Consider the following 18675-nt stretch of genomic DNA (forward strand, 5'->3'; position numbering starts at 1 on the left):
ATAAAACTTGCAATACTGTCCAGGTTTTGTTTGCAGAAACAAAATCTACAGCTTCCTTTTTTTCCCCTTGGTATGGAAAACATACGAATCTCCATTCAGACCTGCGAAACCTGTAGAAAGTATAACCACACTGTGGAATACTGCACTGTGTGATACCTGCACCTCAACCAAAAACCGCAATCATCAGAATTAAGGCATTTCCCAGCAGCTATGCTCTTTTCAAATAAATAAAGGATAATCGAACACTGAAGTCACGCAATAGGTCTTAACAAGAAAGACCAGAATTGTTTTCAGAATTGAGCAGACACTCCCAGATCTGTCAGAAGCTTTTGTTAAACACACATCCCTAATATTATATGGGGCCCATATGGGTCCATATCTAATTAAGACTGGCCTTGTTGAATAGTAAAACAACCTACTTCAGTGGTCTCCAAACTTTTTAATGCTGTGTCCCCGAGTTGAAAAAAAAAGCATTGGGCCCCCCTCAGAATTTTTGACAATTATTTCATAAAGATGGCAATGTTTAAATATGTCTAGACCTATATGAACATTGCAGTTAAGTACTGTTACCTTTTTAAATATGCAATAACATGCTTCTGCTTAAAACAAAGGCCTGTTATCTGTGTAATGCTTATTTTAGCAAGAGTCTGGCGCCCCCCACGGGATCACTTGAGGACCCCCTAGAGGGGCCCGCCCCCCAGTTTGAAGACCTCTGACCTACTTGGATATATTTCGTGGTGCCATCTAGTGGCCTCTGGCTGTACTCGCCTCATCATGTATATCAATATTTCACACAAAAGTAGATTAGGTCAGCTTACTTTAGCAGTGCAGGCCAAGGCCCTACAGAGAGCGAGGCTTGGGACAAATAACTCCGGTGCCCCATTGCCCCAGCCTGTGACGGCTATGCTCCCATCTACTTTCTCCAGCCATGTTCATTCTAGCTGAAACAAAATTATTTTCGGAATCCATGTTCCAGCTACAACATTGACGAGTCCCTAGTCAAAAGTTCACTACACGTTCACAGATGCTCCAAGGGTGCATAAATATGCCTTGAACTCCAATGCCAATCCCTAAGTAACCTACCTGCTGTACCCTCGTCTTCGAAACCTGTCTGTGTATGTGATCTTAGGTAAGTGGCTGTAAATTTCAAGAGCTCGGAGAGCGGAGTGCAGACCTCTTTAAAAGCCCATATTCTCGTCCTCAGAGAGTGTAACGCAGTCTGAGTCCTCAGCCATGCGCTGACCCTTCTGTTTCAAATCAAATATACTGCTTTTTGCTGCTTAAGTGTAATGCCACTATTAATCCCAGGAGGTTCGTTTTTCTTGTACAAGCATAATGCAGAGAGCTCAGCACCCTCTGAGAATAAACATATTGAAAGAACAAATCACAATTTAGGCAGACTCTTAGCAGAGAGTTGAACTTCTTGAGAATTATTGTAAAAAGTGTATTTAACCGAGGCCTGAATGCAGAAAATGCCTAATCATGTATTGGTATGGAGATTCAGCATCCTGTTCACACTGGGAAATCATGTATTATTCAAGCAGTAGCACAGTTTACTGAAGCTAGGCTAAAACATTAATGTGAGAAGTTCAGAGATGGACTGCAGGGCAAATAGAAGGGACAGGAAAACTGGGCATAAGAGGGTATTATATCAATTTCCAATAGAGGGAATTAGATATGCATGATACTTATGAAAGTTACATTTAAAACAGGTTCAATTATCAATGCAAAGTGTAATGTGTTTAAAAACGGAATCATTCGGAGGTCAAACCTGAGCCCAGTGTCTAGTTCGTAGTGCGGAGCCCATCGGCTCCCTATGATGTCATCGCCTCTCGCCTCGTGTGCTTCCAGAACGATTAGCTATAGAGGGAATATATATTCAGTAACATTGTCAAGTTCCCATGGAGATTCTCATCCTCAGCAACCTGTCCTCTCAGGTAGCCTCACCGTCATCTGCTGCTGCCGGAAGCTGCAGGGTTCAGATCCAGAGAGCAGATGGACTCGTGCGCCATAGCGTATCAAAGATCAGTGGCATAATAAAGGCCCGCGCAGTCCTCGCAGTGCGGGGGGGGGGGGGGGGGGGAGGAGGGGGGAGGAGGGGGGAGCTCCAAAGGGCCCCCTCAGCAGAGTACCCTGACCTGAGCTCCTAATTGAGTCCAGAGGGGGCCCATCCCTGTACTTTGCAGGGGAGTCCCCCTCAAGTTTCCTTACGCCACTGGCAAGGGTACCACGGGCCTTGGTGCAAGCAAGGAAAATGGCCCTTTCGCTACTGTTGGGGTAGTAAAATATATCATTTCAAGACTCAGTGCTCCCCCACCCCCCGGGCCCACGGTGCACCGTACCTGCTGCACCAATGGTAGATATGCCCTTGTCAAGCGTCCCAGAGGACTTCTGCAAGAAGACTGAGACAGTATTCCGAGAAAGAAACATAACTCACGCATCCATACTTCACAAATTCTGTCTTTAGGTGGCTGAGAAAAGATATTTAGTTAGGTGTATTTTGTATAAATTGCTCATTAAGACCAGGCTGGCTGTCCTCAGCAGTGGCTCTTGCAGTGTTTATCCCCTAAGCTCTAAGGTTAAAGCTGATTAGTAGCACTACCATTGGAAGGACATTTTTAGGTAGCCTGAATTCCTGCCCTTCTAGGATCTTATACATATCTGCAGGAAATTCTAGCTGGTTGTAGCTGAACTTCTTCTTTGGCAAGTAGTCAACCTCACTTTATTAGTGAGTGAGCATCAATGAACTAGAAACATTAAATCAATGGATTTAGAGTTTCCAGGGTGCTTCGGCGGATGGAAAGCAATAGTACAAATCAGTAGACAACGATAGAAGGCAGACAGACAAGACTGTGGGCCTTAAGGTGCACCTGGGTAAGAACATGACCCATTGGCCAGCACAGCTGTTGCAAAAACACACAGCATCGGCCATTACAAGGCTCAAGGAGCAGAAGAGCATAGGTGGGCAGGATGGATGACTGCATGCACCAGCCCACAGATGATGGATGAAAGTGCAACATGCACCAGCCCCCAGACGTTGGAGATGAGAGACCTGTGTGCACCAGCTCATGGAGGATGAATGAGAACCACATGCAGCAGCCCACAGAGGATGGATGAGAAAACTGCATGCACTAGTCCACAGAGGGTGGATGAGAAGGCCACATGCACTGGCCCACAGAGGATGGATGAGAGAGCCACATGCATCAGCCCACATGGGATAAATGAGAGAGCCACATGCACCCTCCCACATAGGATGGATGAGAGGACCGCATGCACAAGTCCACAGATGATGTATGAGAGAACCTCATGTGATGGCCCACATAGGATGGTTGAGAGAGCAGCATGCACCAGCCCAGAGAGGAAGAGAGAGAGAGAGAGAGAGAGAGATGCACCGTTCCACAGAAGTTGGCCGAGAGAACCACATGCACTAGCCCACAGAGGATGAATGAGAAAACCTCGTGCACAGAGGAAGGATGAGAGAGCCACACGCGCTAACCCACAGAGAACGGATGAGGGAGCCGCATGCACCAGCCCACCGAGGATGGATTAGAGAGCCACATGCACCAGCCTACCGAGGATGGAGGAAAGAACCACATGCACTGGCCCACAGAGGATAGAGATAAGAGAACCACATGCCCCCGGTTGGCGCTATTGGTTTTTAGGCACTAGAAAGCACATGCTTTGATTTAATCTTTAAAAATGCATACCCCCGGTTCCATATATTGGATTTTTTGACATTTTGGTATTATTTTAAAAATAAAAATATTTCCTATTTTTATAAATTGGTGCATGATTTTTATTGTGTTGTGTCTTACTTATTTACTGTATTGGTGTATTGAAGGGCCAGATGTACGAAGCATTTTTCTAGGCGCAAAGGGGCCAATTCGTTTGCGACTAGAAACATGCTTCTGGGGATGTACAAAGCCCAAACTGCGATTCGGTAACTTATTACCGAATCACAGTTTGGGTTTTGCGATTCAGTATTAGGAAGGGGCGTGTCAAGGGCGTCCCTTCCTAATACCGAATCAAAATGGTATGTATGATTGTTTTGTGACCACGAATGCCAAGTGAGTACTTATGGGGGACTGTATACTTGAATACTTAAAGAACACATACTGACTCATAGTGTACAAGAGAAGATATGCCAGTACCTAGTGTACTCAAAGTTGTCTGGCCCCAGGGAACTTGGGGAGACAGCTGACGCTTGGATAAAAACCAGGGGGCATATTTATACTCCGTTCGCGCCGGAATTGCGTCGTTTTTTTTTACGCAATTCCGACGCAAAACTAACTCCATATTTATACTTTGGCGGTAGACGCGTCTAGCGCCAAAGTCCATGGAGTTAGCGTCATTTTTTAGCGTGGACACCTACTTTGCGTTAATAATATGCAAGGTAGGCGTTCCCGTCTAAAAAATTGACTCCGCGGCATGTGCGCCGTATTTACACTCCCGGGCAAAATTCACGCCCGGGAGTGGGCGGGAAAAAAAAAATGACGTACGGCCGCTTTTGCGCCGTTTTTTAGCACCTGTAAAAGGCAGGCGTTAAGGGACCTGTGGGCTCGGAAGGAGCCCAGAGGTGCCCTCCCATGCCCCCAGGGACACCCTCTGTCACCCTTGCCCACCCCAGGAGGACACCCAAGGCTGGAGGGACCCATCCCAGGGACAGTAAGGTAAGTTCAGGAAAGTGTTTTTTTTATTTTTTTTTGGTGGCATAAGGGGGCCTGATTTGTGCCCCCCTACATGCCACTATGCCCAATGGCCATGCCCAGGGGACAGTAGTCCCCTGGGCATGGCCATTGGGCAAGGGGGCATGACTCCTGTCTTTGCTAAGACAGGAGTCATTTCTATGGGGGTTGGGAGTCGAAAAAAATGGCGCAAATCGGGTTGAGGCGAAAAATTTGCCTCAGCCTGACTTGCCCCATTTTTTCACGCCCAAGCTCCGTATCCCCCTACGCCGGCGCTGCCTGGTGTACGTCGTTTTTTTCAACGCACACCAGGCAGCACCGGCGGCTAACGCCGGCTAACGTCATTGATTAAATACGGCGCCCGCATGGCGCTTCAGAATGGCGTTAGCCGGCGCAAATTTTTTTGACGCAAAACTGCGTTAGCGCAGTTTTGCATCAAAAAGTATAAATATGGCCCCAGGTTTCTAATCAACACCAGGGAGGTGACCAAAAGAAGGGAGGACAGGTCCCCTCTCAGGCAGAAAAATGGCAAAAACAGAATACTCAATAAATCCACAAAACCCTGCACAAGAGGGAGGGAACCTGAGCCAATCCACTTTCAAGAGGAGAGGGTATCAGGGAAAGAACTTTGACCCTAGAAAGGCTGGGAGGTTTGAAGGCCGGAAAGTGTTATGACTGTCATCAGTCAGGATAGAAGAGAAGAGATGTCGTCTGTGCAAAGAAGCCCCCCACAGGTGGGAAGTCCTCTGGGATTGCTAGTGCAGGTGTGGGAATGGAGCTTGTCCCAGAGATAGGAAAGGGGTTAACAGAGGCAAACTTAGTGTCCCTGGGTGGGATGGAAATTGCAACCTTGGACAACTTGCCTCCCAGCATGAAGAGGAACAGGCAGAGGTTTAAAATCAAATCAAATCAATGGAACTGAGGTTGAGGTTATGAGAGATACAGGAGCCAGTGTGACTTTGGTCACAGAGAAGCTGGCTTCTCAGGAGCAGTTCATACCTGGTGTGTACCACCAGGTAACCTATGCAGACAGCAGAACCAAACTCCATCCCATAACAATGGTGAGTGTGGTAGCTGCATCTCCTGTACTCCCAGTGGACTGCCTGCTGGGAAATGATCTTGAAGCTTCTGACTGGTCACGGGTGGAGAGAATGGTCCATGCAATGATGCTGGGCCTTTCTGATAGGTATGTGCTGTGACCAGGTCACAGGCTGCTCAGCAGGGAAAGGCCAGACACTTGGACACTGGAATAATGGGTCAAGCATCAAACGACAAGAGAAAAGGCACTGGGTCCGGTGAGCCAACCCAGAGAACTCCAGAGGTGCATTAGGAATCTGATCCTAAGGGGGAGGATCTGGCCTAAGATGGTGGGATTCATCCCCTGCCAGATCTGTCTGACTTGGCAGAATTGAAAGGTAGTTGTAGACCTTCCAGTGAGGAGGTTTGCCAGGGACAGAGAGAGTCCCAATCTTGAGGGCCTGGGGCAGACTGCCTCTAGGCAAAAAGAAGGTGATGTTAGAAGATCCCACAAAGTTTACTGGGATGAGGGATTCATATATTCCGAGGCCAGAGATCTCAAAGAGGGAGCCACCATGAGGCTGTGTTCCCCCAAAAGTACAAAAAGTTCCTCCTCGCCCTACGTTATCCCTTGGCAGGTCATCTGGGTCAGAATAAGAACTGTAACCAACTGATTAACCATTTTTATTGACCCAACATATCTGCCAAAGTGAAAGATTTCTGCCACTCCAGTGCGACTTGTCAGGCCAGTGGCAAGACAGAGGGCAAACCAAAGGCTTCTTCATACCACTACCAGTGGTTGGGACTCCCTTTGAGTAGGGGTTGATACTGTTAGTCCTCTAAACCCACCAACTGCATCAGGGAACAGATTATCTTGCTGGTAGTGGGCCATGCCACAGGATACCCTAAAGCAATTCCCCTCAGGACAGTCACTGCTCTTTCAGTGGCTAGGGCACTACTAGGTTGTGTCAGATAGGGGCAAGGATGTCATGTCTAGCTATCTGAAGGTGATGTGGGAAGAATGTGGTGTTACCTACAAGTTAATCTCCAGACTAATGGTGTGGTTGAAAGACCAAGGCCCTGAAGGGCATGATCAATGGTTTATCTGACAAACTCAGGAGGATATGGGATGTTCTCCTACCATGCCTACTGTTTACCTACTGCCCACAAAAGGGGTTGCGTTTAGTCCCTTTGAATTGCTGTTTGGGTACCCTATAAGAAGCCCATTGTGTCTGGTGAAAGAGTCCCGGGAAAAGGTTCTGAAGAAATCTAAGGACAATGTGCTAAGCCTGAAATCTCACATGGCAGAGTACAAGTACAAAGCAAGCAGGAACCTGGAGGCCAGCCAAGAGCTCATGAAGTTCTGGTTTGACAAGAAGGCTACAATGCCTGAGTACAAACCAGGACAATTTGTGCGGGTGTTGAAGCCTGTGTCTCCTAGGGTCCTCCAGGACAAGTGGACTGGGCCCTATCCAATTCTAGAGAGTAATAGTAAAGTTACCTATCTTGTAGACTTTAACAACCCCAGGAACTCTCACAGGGCCCTGCATGTCAATAGGTTGAAGCCCCACCAAGACAGGGCAGACATGACCATGCTGATGCTCACAGATAAAGGAGGAGAAGAAGAAACGGAGTCATTGCCAGACCTCCTCTCCCACAATGTGCAAGATGGGTCAGTGGAGGGAGTTGTACTCTCTCCCAAGCTGACAGGCTAGCAGCAACAAAATTGCACAAAAGTGTTGGAGCAGATTGCTGGGCTATTCTTCATGATGCCTGGACTCACCACTTGGTGTGCTAATTACATTGACACTGGTCACAGCCTACCCGTCAAAAACAAGTGGTACAGGTTGTCTGACCCAGTTAGAGCCAGCATCAAAGCTGAGGTGGCTAAGATGCTGAAACTGGGGGTACTTGAGCCCTCTGGCAGTCCATGGGCCAGTCCAGTGGGAAACCTAATCCCCAGAGAGAAACGAGGGAATGGAGGCTCTGTGTGGACTACAGAGGACTGAATGCAGTCACAAAGTCTAATACTCACCCTAAACCTAGGGCTGATGAGCTCATCAACGGGTTAGGAGCTGCGAAGTACCTGAGTACCTTTGATTTGACCTCAGGCTACTGGCAAGTTGCCCTCGGGGAAGAAGCAAATGAGATGTCTGCGTTCTCCACATCAGAGGGACATTACCAATTTAAAGTGAGGCCCTTTGACTTAAAGAATGACCCTGCCACCTTCCAAAGTTTGGTTAACAGGGTCCTGTCTGGGCTGGAGCAGTCAAGTGCATCTTATTTGGATGATACAGCTGTGTACATCTCCACCTGGGAGGATCACTTGACCTAAAAGAAATGCTTCAGGCCCTGCAGAAGGCAAGTCTGACTATTACGGCCAGTAGGTGCCAAATCGGGCAAGTTCAGTTGTGTACCTGGGTCACCTTGTAGGTGGAGGCCATGTACAACCTCTCCAGGCCAAAATTCAAACCATATTGTACTGGATTGCTCCTACAACCCAGACACAGGTCAGGACCATTCTTAGGCAGACTGGTTATCATAGAAGATTTCTCAAGAACTATGGGGCCACTGTGGCTCCCCCGACAGAACTCATTTCTAAAAAGAGGCCAAAGTAAGTAATTTGTACCACTGAGTGTCAGAAAGCGTTTGACACTCTGAAAGAGGCTATGTGTTCAGCACCAGTATTACTGGCCCCTTACTACAAAAAGGAATTTGTGATTCAGACAGATGCTGCAGAGCATGGGATTGGGGCAGTGTTGGCACAGGTAAATGAAGAAGGCCTTGATCAGCCAGTTGTCTTCATTAGCAGGGGACTACTCTCCAGAGAGAAATGATGGAGCGCCATTGAGAAGGAAGCATTTGCTGTGGTTTGCTCCCTGAAAAAGCTGAGACCATATTTGTTTGCTACTCACCTTAATGTTCAAACTGACCACAGACCTCTCAGGTGGCTCATTCAGATGAGGGGGAAGAATCCTAAATTTGTGAGGTGGTCCATTTCCCTACAGTAGGTGGACTTCATAGTGGAACACAGATCAGCAGTGGCCCATGCCAATGAGGAAGGAGGTTTTTCCACTTAGCTGATGAGGACTTCCAGGTTATAGGTTAGTTACCCACACCTTTCATTTGGAACGGGGCCATGTGAGAAATTCATCCTTTTAGCATGTCTATCCCCATTTTTAATGACTGACACTGGTGGTAACTGACCCTGATTTTACCCCAGGCTCTGCTAACCATGCCCAGGGCCAGTGCTCTGATCAAAAGGTAAATGGTAATGTGGTACAATTACACTTGGCAATGACAGACTCCTGTATGTCCCTATTATATAATAGGGCGAGGGGGATTCAAGCGGCCGATAAGTCCCTAGTATATTATAGGCAGAGAGATTTGGAGGCCCCCTAGATTTCCTGCACTGGAGTGCGCACTGATGTGTTGCCAGCAGTCATTTTTAAAGGAAGCCCTGCCTTGTAGACTGTCTTTAAAAATTAAAATGTTAGTAAATTTGACATTTGAATTAAAGGTACTTGCAAAGTGGTAATCTACCTTATTTTTACATATTTGTCACCCCTGAGGTGTCCTCTAAGTGCACCAGGGGTGGGGTGCTATGTAACTATAAGCAGGGCCATTATAAAATATGTTTTATATACTCTGCTGAGGGAAAAACTACCCATTTAATTTTTCCCAATACTAAGCTCCATAGGATAACACTGGAATATTTCATATACGCATAATGTTTGCTAAGAAGGAGCTAAATGTATCATTCAAGGACTCGAAGGATTTGTAATGATAAGTCCAACATTTTGCCACTGTTGAATGTGCTATAACTAATACAGAAGAGAAGTTATAGAACTTTCATTTCTGTAGGCCAAAATCCAGCCCGCTAGTGGTCTCTACTGATTGGTCAGCCTTAACATGATTAGCTAGTCTGCTTTGATGAGGTGATAAGTGGCCTGCATAGGACAGTGGCTATGTAGGGGAAGGAGCTCTGCAGCGGCAAGGGTAAATCAAACTGGACTTCAAAGATAGCAGGACAGCTAGAATGCCAGCCAGGCCTGCCCTTGTCTTCCTGTGCCCCTCAGACAGATAGAAGGCCTAGAAAGGAATTTGTAAATGATCTTGATGGGAGTGTTAATGGAAATGAGCCACACCAGTAGGTTGGTTTAGCCAGGTCTTACTCAGCTGGAGAGAAATCATTCATATTGGATTTTAAAGTGCAGTACTTTGTGGGACAAGAAAATACCACACATTGGAGGAAGCTGACATGATTTTGGGTGGCACCGTGCATCTCATTGGACAGGGGTGCCCCCCTGCTTGTACCCCAAGACAATTGAATAAATAGATCTGGGCTGCATTGCAACTCAGATCTGCTACCGGAAACCACAAGGAGAAGAAGGACTGCCCTGCTGGAACCCTGATCTGCAACCCAAAAGACTGCACTCTGAATGACTGCTTCTGTGGCACACCGGAACAACAGCCCTAAGGATTTTGCCTTGCTTCAAAAAGACTAAGGAGTGGACTCCATGAAAGCAATAGGTTAGCAAAGTTTGCCTGCACCAACTTACACAAGAAGTCCCCAGCCTGGAGTGAATATTCAGTGGACTTTTAAGGATGTGGCCAGGTGCCTTTTAGGAACTGTGGTCCCAAATCTCCAAGGATCATCTCAGCGCTTCTAGACTCTTGTGTTTGTGTTTTGGACACTTTTTTTTACAGCAAAGTTGGAGGCTAGCAAGGGATTGTGGGTACAAAAATGGTGCGGGGTGCATGTGAAACACACCACCCTGGAATCACCCAGATGTTTAGTTTTACAGATGTGTCTAGGTCTTGTGGAGTTTTCTACATGGCAGGGTCCCAAAGTCCATAAAGTGCAGCCCTCACCCTTCCAAGTGGGACGAGTTTGAGAGTAAGCCAAGTTCTCATGGCCCAAATGTAAAACTAAAACCCAAAATAATCAAATGTCTTCTTGCTTGATGTTGGATAAGATGTTTTAGAGTGTGGGGGAGAGCTGAAAAACTGTTACCCCCTTCAGTTGAGGTGGGGGCGTAACCAGGCCCATACTGGTTGGTAGCCACCACCCCAATATATATATATTTTTTTTAATTCCCTGGCATCTAGTTGACTTTCTGCCCCCCCCAGGGTGTGGATCAGGGGTAATTGCCCCATCTGCCCACTAGTGGGCAGAACAACTTTGGCCCCATTTCTTTGGGGTGGGAGTATGGCCATACCCCCACCCTCTTATTTTTGGAGAAAAAAACTTCCCTGGCCTCTGGTGGCCTATCTGTCCCCCCTTGGGGGCAGATGGGCCTTCCAAAAATAGGCCCATCTGCCCCCAATGGGGGGCAGATATGGCCAACAGTAATGTCCCCCCATGGGGAGCGACCCTTACCCAAGGGGCTGCCCCCCTAAAGAAAACACACGCATACACACACCAATCCCTGGTGCCTAAGTGGTTTCTGTCACCATGGGGGCAGATTGGCCTAACAAAAATGGGCCGGTCTGCAGAAATGGTCTAAATACAATTTGCCCCCCAGGGGAGCGACCCTTGTCTAATGGGTGGCTCCCCATCTCTAAAAAACAAAAAACAAAAAAACAAAAAAACTTTTTTTTTTAGCCCTGGTGCCTAGAGGTTTCTGCCCCCCCTGGGGGCAGATTGGCCTAATAACAATAGGCCGATCTGGGGGGGCAGAAATGGCATAAAATAAGTTTGCCCCCCCTAACCTCCCTGGGGCGCAACCCTTGCCTACGGGGTCACTCCCCTTGCGTGACATTGGCGCAAAAAAAAATCTCCAGTGCCTAGTTGTTTCTGTCCCCCTTGGGGGCAGATTGACCTAAAATCAGCCGATCTGCCCCCAAGGGGTCAGAAATGGTCTAAATACAATTTACCCCCCAGGGGAGCGACCCTTGCATAATGGGTCGCTCCCCATCTCTAAAAAACAAACAAAAAAAAAACACACCAAAAAATTATGCCCTGGCGTCTAGAGGTTTCTGCATCCCCTGGGGGCAGATCGGCCTAATAACAATAGGCCGATCTGCCCCCAGGGGGGCAGAAATGGCCTAAAATAAATTTGCCCCCCATGCCCCCCATGGGGAGCGACCCTTGCCTAGGGAGTCGCTCCCCATGCGTGACATTGGCGCAACCAAAAAATACCCAGTGCCTATTTGTTTCGGCAGATTGACCTAAAATCGTCCGATCTGCCCCCAAGGGAAGCAGAAATGGTCTAAATACAATTTGCCCCCAAGGGGAGCGACCCTTGCCTAATGGGTCGCTCCCCATCTCTAAAAAAACAAACAAACAAAAAAAAACACAAAAAAAGAATTAGCCCTGGCGCCTAGAGGTTTCTGCCCCCCTGGGGGCAGATCGGCCTAATAACAATAGGCCGATCTGCCCCCAGGAGGAGCAGAAATGGCTTAAAATAAATTCTCCACCCCCACCCCCCGGGGAGCGACCCTTGCCTACGGGGTCGCTCCCCTTGCGTGACATTAGCGCAAAAAAAAAGATCCCCGTGCCTAGTGGTTTCTGCCCCACTTGGGGGCAGATTGACCTAAAATCGGCCGATCTGCCCCCAAATACAATTTGCCCCTCCAGGGAAGCGACCCTTGCCTAAGGGGTCACTCACCATCTGTAAAACAACAACAAAATTCCTCGGTGCCCAGTGGTTTCTGCCCCCCTTGGGGACAGATCGGCCTAATTAAAATAGGCTGATCTGTCCCCCCAGGGTGGAAGAAATGGCCTAAAATAAATTTGCCCCCCAGGGGAACGACCCTTGCCTAAGGGGTCGCTCCCCTTGCGTGAAATTCACGAAGAAAAAAAAAACTCCCTGGTGTCTAGTGGTTTCTGTCCCCCTTAGGGGCAGATTGGCCTCATAAAAATAGGCAAATCTGCCACCAAGGGGGGCAGAAAAGGCCTAAATATAATTTGCCCCCTAGAGGAGCGACCCTTGCCTAAGGGGTCGCTCCCCACTTCTAAAAAAACAACAAAAAATAAAAAATTGCCCTGGTGCCTAGAGGTTTCTGCCCCCCCGAGGGCAGAAAAGACCTTAAAAAAAATGCCCCCCCCCCAGAGCGACCCTTGCCCAAGGGGTCGCTCCTTCATGCCAATTTCCTTAAAAAAAAAAATCCCTGGTGTCTAGTGGGAGTTTTATCAGCCGGATTGCTGGCAATCCGGCTGCTAAAACGCTCAGAGACACTTCAAAGGGAAGTAAATTAATTTCTTTCCCTTTGAAGCCTCTCTGGCCTCATCCACGTGATCGCGCTGGAAGCTGAGCTTCAAGCGTGATGGGAGGAGGCCTCTGTGATAGCCCGCAATCGCACGCTAACGTCACGGGGGGAGTCGGGGGTGGAAGGGGAAGGGCTTCCCCTTCCATCCCTGCCTTGGGGGGCTGTGAGGGAACCCCACAAAGGGAGCGCTAGCCCTCCCTCTGGGCTCTGTGCCCAGGACATAATGGTTACGTCCTGGGCACACGAGCACTGTGTCTCAGGACGTAACCATTACGTCCTGGGCACAGAAGGGGTTATATATGAAAGAAAGTATTATTTTTCTAACTTGGTGTGGGGTCAGTTTTGTGTGGTGTTTTAACTTTATTACTGTTTGAAGTGTTGCACAAATACTTTACACATTGCCTCTATGTTAAGCCCGCCTGCTCTGTGCCATGCTAATAGAGGTTTGAGCACAGGTTAATTTAGGGTTAGCTTGTATCTCACGCTGACAAAGATTGTGGTTGTTGCTTGACCAGGTTTTGGAAATGGCCCTTTCTGCAGGGTTATCCCCAAACATTTTGCCTTTCTCCTCCTATTTTGTTGACACTCTATTTGTTGGTTTTAGGACTCTGGGCACTTTACCACTGCTAATTTATGCCAAAGTGCATGTGCTCTCTCCCCTGCAACTTGGTATACTTGGTTTACTCCTGTTTGGCTTATTTAATTTACCTGAAAGTCCCTTGTAAAGTGGTATACCATATTCCCAGGGCCTGTAAATTAAATGCTACCAGTGAGCCAGCAGTGCAGCTCACGCCACCCACAGGAGTTGCCACATTGACTTGGCAAGTTACATTTCTTGCCAAGGCCTAAACTCACTTTTTACAAAACTTAAATCACCCCTAAGGAAGACCCTAGATAACCCTTTGGGAGGGTCAGTGTATGTAAAAGGTAGGACATATGTCTTTATGTGCTACTTGTTCTAGTAGTTACAGCCTATTTAGTTTCTCACTACTGTGAGTGCTGTGCCTCTCATAGGATTGTATTGGAAATGCCCTGACAAATGTCTAAGTGGTATCTTCTGATCTATGAGGAAAATCAGGGGCGTATTTAGTATGTTTGGAATGGTAGTGCAAAATCCTGCCTGTTGGTGTATTTTTTAATTACCATTGTAGAAATGCCGCTTTTAGAAGGTGGGCATTTCTCTGTGCTTATATTTCTAGTGCCTTGCAGCCTGACTCCAATCCACGTCTGGGGCACAGTAACAGCTCCACTTGGTGCATACTTTCCAGACAGCCATTACACAGGAGGGGCTTGGTGTGACAGAAGAGGGCTCTTCAGGAAGATAGTCTGTAGGAAGTTGGCTCTGCATATACTATTTCAAAGTAAGAAATAGTGTGCACAGAGTCCAAGGGTTCCCCTTAGAGGTAAGATAGTGGCAAAAGTAGATCATTCTAATGCTCTATTTTGTGGTAGTGTGGTCGAGCAGTAGGCTTATCAGAGGGTAGTGTTAAGCATTTGTTGTACACACAAAGGCAATAAATGAGGAACACACACTCAAAGACTTACTCCAGGCCAATAGGTTTTAATATTGAAAAATATATTTTCTTAATTTATTTTAAGAACCACAGGTTCAAGATTTACATTCAACACTTTAAATGTAAGGTACTTCACTTAGATACTTTAGGAACACAATATCATGTACAGTCTTTGTTAAAATGGCAATAAGCTATTTCAAAAGTGGACACTTTAAAAAACCAACAGTTCCTGGGGTAGGTAAGTAAAGGTTAGTTTTGAAGGTAAGTAAAACACTTACAAGTATCAAAGTTGGGGCATAGACAGCCCACTGTTGGGGATTCAAGGCAACCCCAAAGTTACCACACCAGCAGCTCAGGGCCAGTCAGTTGCAGAGGTCAAAGAGGTGCCCAAAACACATAGGTGCCTATGGAGAACAGGGGTGCCCCGGTTCCAGTCTGCCAGCAGGTAAGTAGCTTACGTCCTCGGGGGGTAGACCATGGGGGTTTTGTAGGACACCGGGGGGACTCAAGAAGCCACAGAAAGTACACCCTCAGCGGCACAGGGGTGGCCGGGTGCAGTGTGCAAACAGGCATTGGGTTTTGTATAGAAAGCAATGGTGAGACCCAGGGGTCACTTCAACGATGCAGGCAGGCACAGGGGGGGGGGCTCCTTGGGGCAGCCACCACCTGGGCTAGGCAGAGGGTTGCCTGGGCGTCGCTCTTGCACTGGAGTTCGATTCCTTCAGGTCCTAGGGGCTGCGGGTGCAGTGTTGGTTCCAGGCGTCGGGTCCCTTGTTACAGGCAGTCGCAGTCAGGGGGAGCCTCTGGATTCTCTCTGCAGGCGTCGCTGTGCGGGATCAGGAGGGGTTATCTCTGGTTACTCACGGGCTCGCAGTTGCCGGGGAGTACTCCCTGAGGTGTTGGTTTTCTGCAGGTCGAGCCGAGGGCGTCGGGTGCAGAGGGTGAAGTCTCACACTTCCGGCGGGAAACGTGAAGTCTTTGGAAGTTGCTTCTTTGTTGCTAAGAAGTAGCTGGTTTGGAACAGAGCCGCTGTTCACGGGAGTTTCTTGGTCCTTGGGTGCAGGGCAGTCCTCTGAGGTTTCAGAGGTCGCTGGTCCCTGTTGGATGCGTCGCTGTTGCAGTTTTCTTCAAAGTTGGGGGACAGGCCGGTAGGGCTGGGGCCAAGACAGTTGTCGTCTCCGTCTTCTCTGCAGTGCTTCAGGTCAGCAGTCCTTCTTCTTTGTTAAGGTTGCAGGAATCTAGTTTCCTAGGTTCTGGGGTGCCCCTAAATACTAGATTTAGGGGTGTGTTTAGGCCTGGGAGGGCAGTAGTCAATGGCTACTGTCCTGGAGGGTGGCTACACCCTCTTTGTGCCTCTGCCCTGTGGGGAGGGGGCACATCCCTAATCCTATTGGGGGAATCCTCCACTCTCAAGATGGAGGATTTCTTAAAGCAGGAGTCACCTCAGCTCAGGACACCTTAGGGGCTGTCCTGACTGGTGGGTGGCTCCTCCTTGTTTTTGTAATTATCTCCTCCTGCCTTGCTGCCAAAAAGTGGGGGCAGTGGCCAGAGGGGCGGGCATCTCCACTAGCTGGGATGCCCTGTGGTGCTGTAACAAAAGGGGTGAGCCTTTGAGGCTCACCGCCAGGTGTTACAGTTCCTGCAGGGGGAGGTGAGAAGCACCTCCACCCGGTACAGGCTTTGTTCCTGGCCACAGAGTAACAAAGGCACTCTCCCCATGTGGCCAGCAACATGTTTGGTGTGTGGCAGGCTGGCAGAAACTAGTCAGCCCACACTGGAAGTCGGGTTGGTATTCAGGGGGCACCTCTTAGGTGCCCTTTGGGTGTATGTTACAATAAATTGCACACTGGCATCAGTGTGCATTTATTGTGCTGAGAAGTTTGATACCAAACTTCCCGATTTTCAGTGTAGCCATTATGGAACTGTGGAGTTTGTGTTTGACAAACTCCCAGACCATATACTCTTATGGCTACCCTGCACTTACAATGTCTAAGTTTTTGCTTAGACACTGTAGGGGCATAGTGCTTATGCACATATGCCCTCACCTGTGGTATAGTGCACCCTGCCTTAGGGCTGTGAGGCCTGCTAGAGGGGTGACTTACCTATGCCAGAGGCAGTGTGAGGTTGGCATGGCACTCTGAGGGGAGTGCCATGTCGACTTAGTCATTTTTTCCCCACCAGCACACACAAGCTGTGAGGCAGTGTGCATGTGCTGAGTGAGGGGTCCCCAGGGTGGTATAAGACATGCTTCAGCCCTTAGAGACCTTCCCTGGCATCAGAGCCCTTGGTACCAGAGGTACCAGTTACAAGGGACTTACCTGAGTGCCAGGGTTGTGCCAATTGTGGAGACAAAGGTACAGTTTAGGGAAAGAACACTGGTGCTGGGGCCTGGTTAGCAGTGTCCCAGCACACTTTCAAATCATAACTTAGCATCAGCAAAGGCAAAAAGTCAGGGAGTAACCATGCCAAGGAGGCATTTCCTTACATAGTCTTCCTGGGCTGGGGAGAGGGAGGATGGTTCACACCTTACATGTGAATAGGCTGTGTCCTGCCCTCACACAATGGACTCATTACCCCCTACTGATGTCTGGAGACAGGGCTGGATTGAAAGGGTTGTGTGGCTTCCCTTGAAAGGGCTCTTTAGGAACTGAGAGTCAACATCTGTCAGAAGGACTTCTGGACTGCACAAAAGACTTATCTGGGCTGCTCTTCTTTTGTTGTCCTGCTGCCTGGTGTCTGCTGGGTGGCCCAAAGGACTCATCTGGATTGATTTTCTGTATGTAGCCCTGCTGCCAGCCTGTTCTCTGACTCTGGACTACCTAGGCGCTGCTGGACTGCCAGGAAGAACCGCCATTAAGGGCCTTATTGTGCTGGTCTACCTGCCCACTGCTTCCTGCTCTGTGCCACTCCCTAAGTGTTCTCCTGGGACTGGTGGCTGTCCCAGAACTGGCTGTGCAGCTCTGAGTCCAGCCTCAGCATTCACTTTTCACCCAAGTGCATGGTGAGCGCTTCATCTGTCCCAGGCCTCTTGATCAGTGCCTGGTGAGCAGTACTTTTCTGCTACTGGTGTCTTCAAAAGCTCAGTGCATGGTGAGCGCTGTTTTCCTTGAGCGGTGTGGTTGACTTACACCACCTGCCCAAGTGCCTTGTAAACTGCCAAACGGAATATTGTGTACATGCAAGTAGCACCCACTGTCAGAGGGGCTTGGAGCCAGTTTGGGGTACGGCTACTCAGATTGTACTTGGAGTCTCTACAGAGCACCCATCAGAGAAGTTGTGTCTGCCCTTCCTGGATGGTGATCATGAGGGGCAGTACCCTTTTTCTCCACCTCCCCATACCACTGCCTCTGCAGCATGTCACTAAGGTCTGCCCTACCACCTGAAGCATTGCCACACCTGCCCTCTCTCCTCCTCAGAGTGGCACAGGATAACCTGAGAAGCAGTGGCTGGATTTCCCCATATAGACTCTGGCGATTAGGGGCAGCAATGTAAAACATGGGAGGGGTGAGGGCTGTCCGGTAAGTATCACCTGAGCAACGACACAGGCCATCAGGCAACCCCCATAGCAGGGCCCTACCATTGTGAGAGATCACAGCCACTGCACTGCCTGCTTGTGTGGAGCTGAGTGTAGCCTGCACATGAAGAGGAGAGACCAGAGGAGGTCATCCCACCACTGCTAACAGTATGAGGGCCCCTGGGGAGATGTACCTGGTGGCACTTCTTCTGTGACTGTCTTTCCCCTGTGGCTGCAGGAGTCTCACAAAACGAAATTACCATACATCAGTTATTAGGCACGCAGAGATACCTGTACCCTGGGGTTGTTGGTGGAAGTGATCCTCTTTAGGAGACCCCTCTGACTACCATAAATCACCTAAGATGAGTGTAGGTGGGCTGCACTCTAAGTTCTAGGGACGGAACACCCCTTGGTCCATGCCAGCACAGCCGACATTGGGACTTGTAAGTGTCACTGTTAGATGCCCTACCATGAGAACTTTTTCTATGGTAATTCATTCGTTTTAACCCATTAACTTTACAGGAATGTGATTCATGCAATACTTCATGTGTTACTACAGCCTACTGTAGACTAGGTAAGTGTTCCTGTAGGTTGAGGTGCTGATGGTTATAGTGGATGATTCAGGCATCTCTTCGGTCCCCGGGCATTCTTTGTAACACATGGTAATTGTTATGTCTTTCTTAATGAAATTCATGATCTAGGTATTTACTAACCTTGATGGTGTTTCTGT

Source organism: Pleurodeles waltl, chromosome 2_2 (genome assembly GCF_031143425.1).
Source record: "Pleurodeles waltl isolate 20211129_DDA chromosome 2_2, aPleWal1.hap1.20221129, whole genome shotgun sequence".
In the NCBI taxonomy this organism is placed as follows: Eukaryota; Metazoa; Chordata; class Amphibia; order Caudata; family Salamandridae; genus Pleurodeles; species Pleurodeles waltl.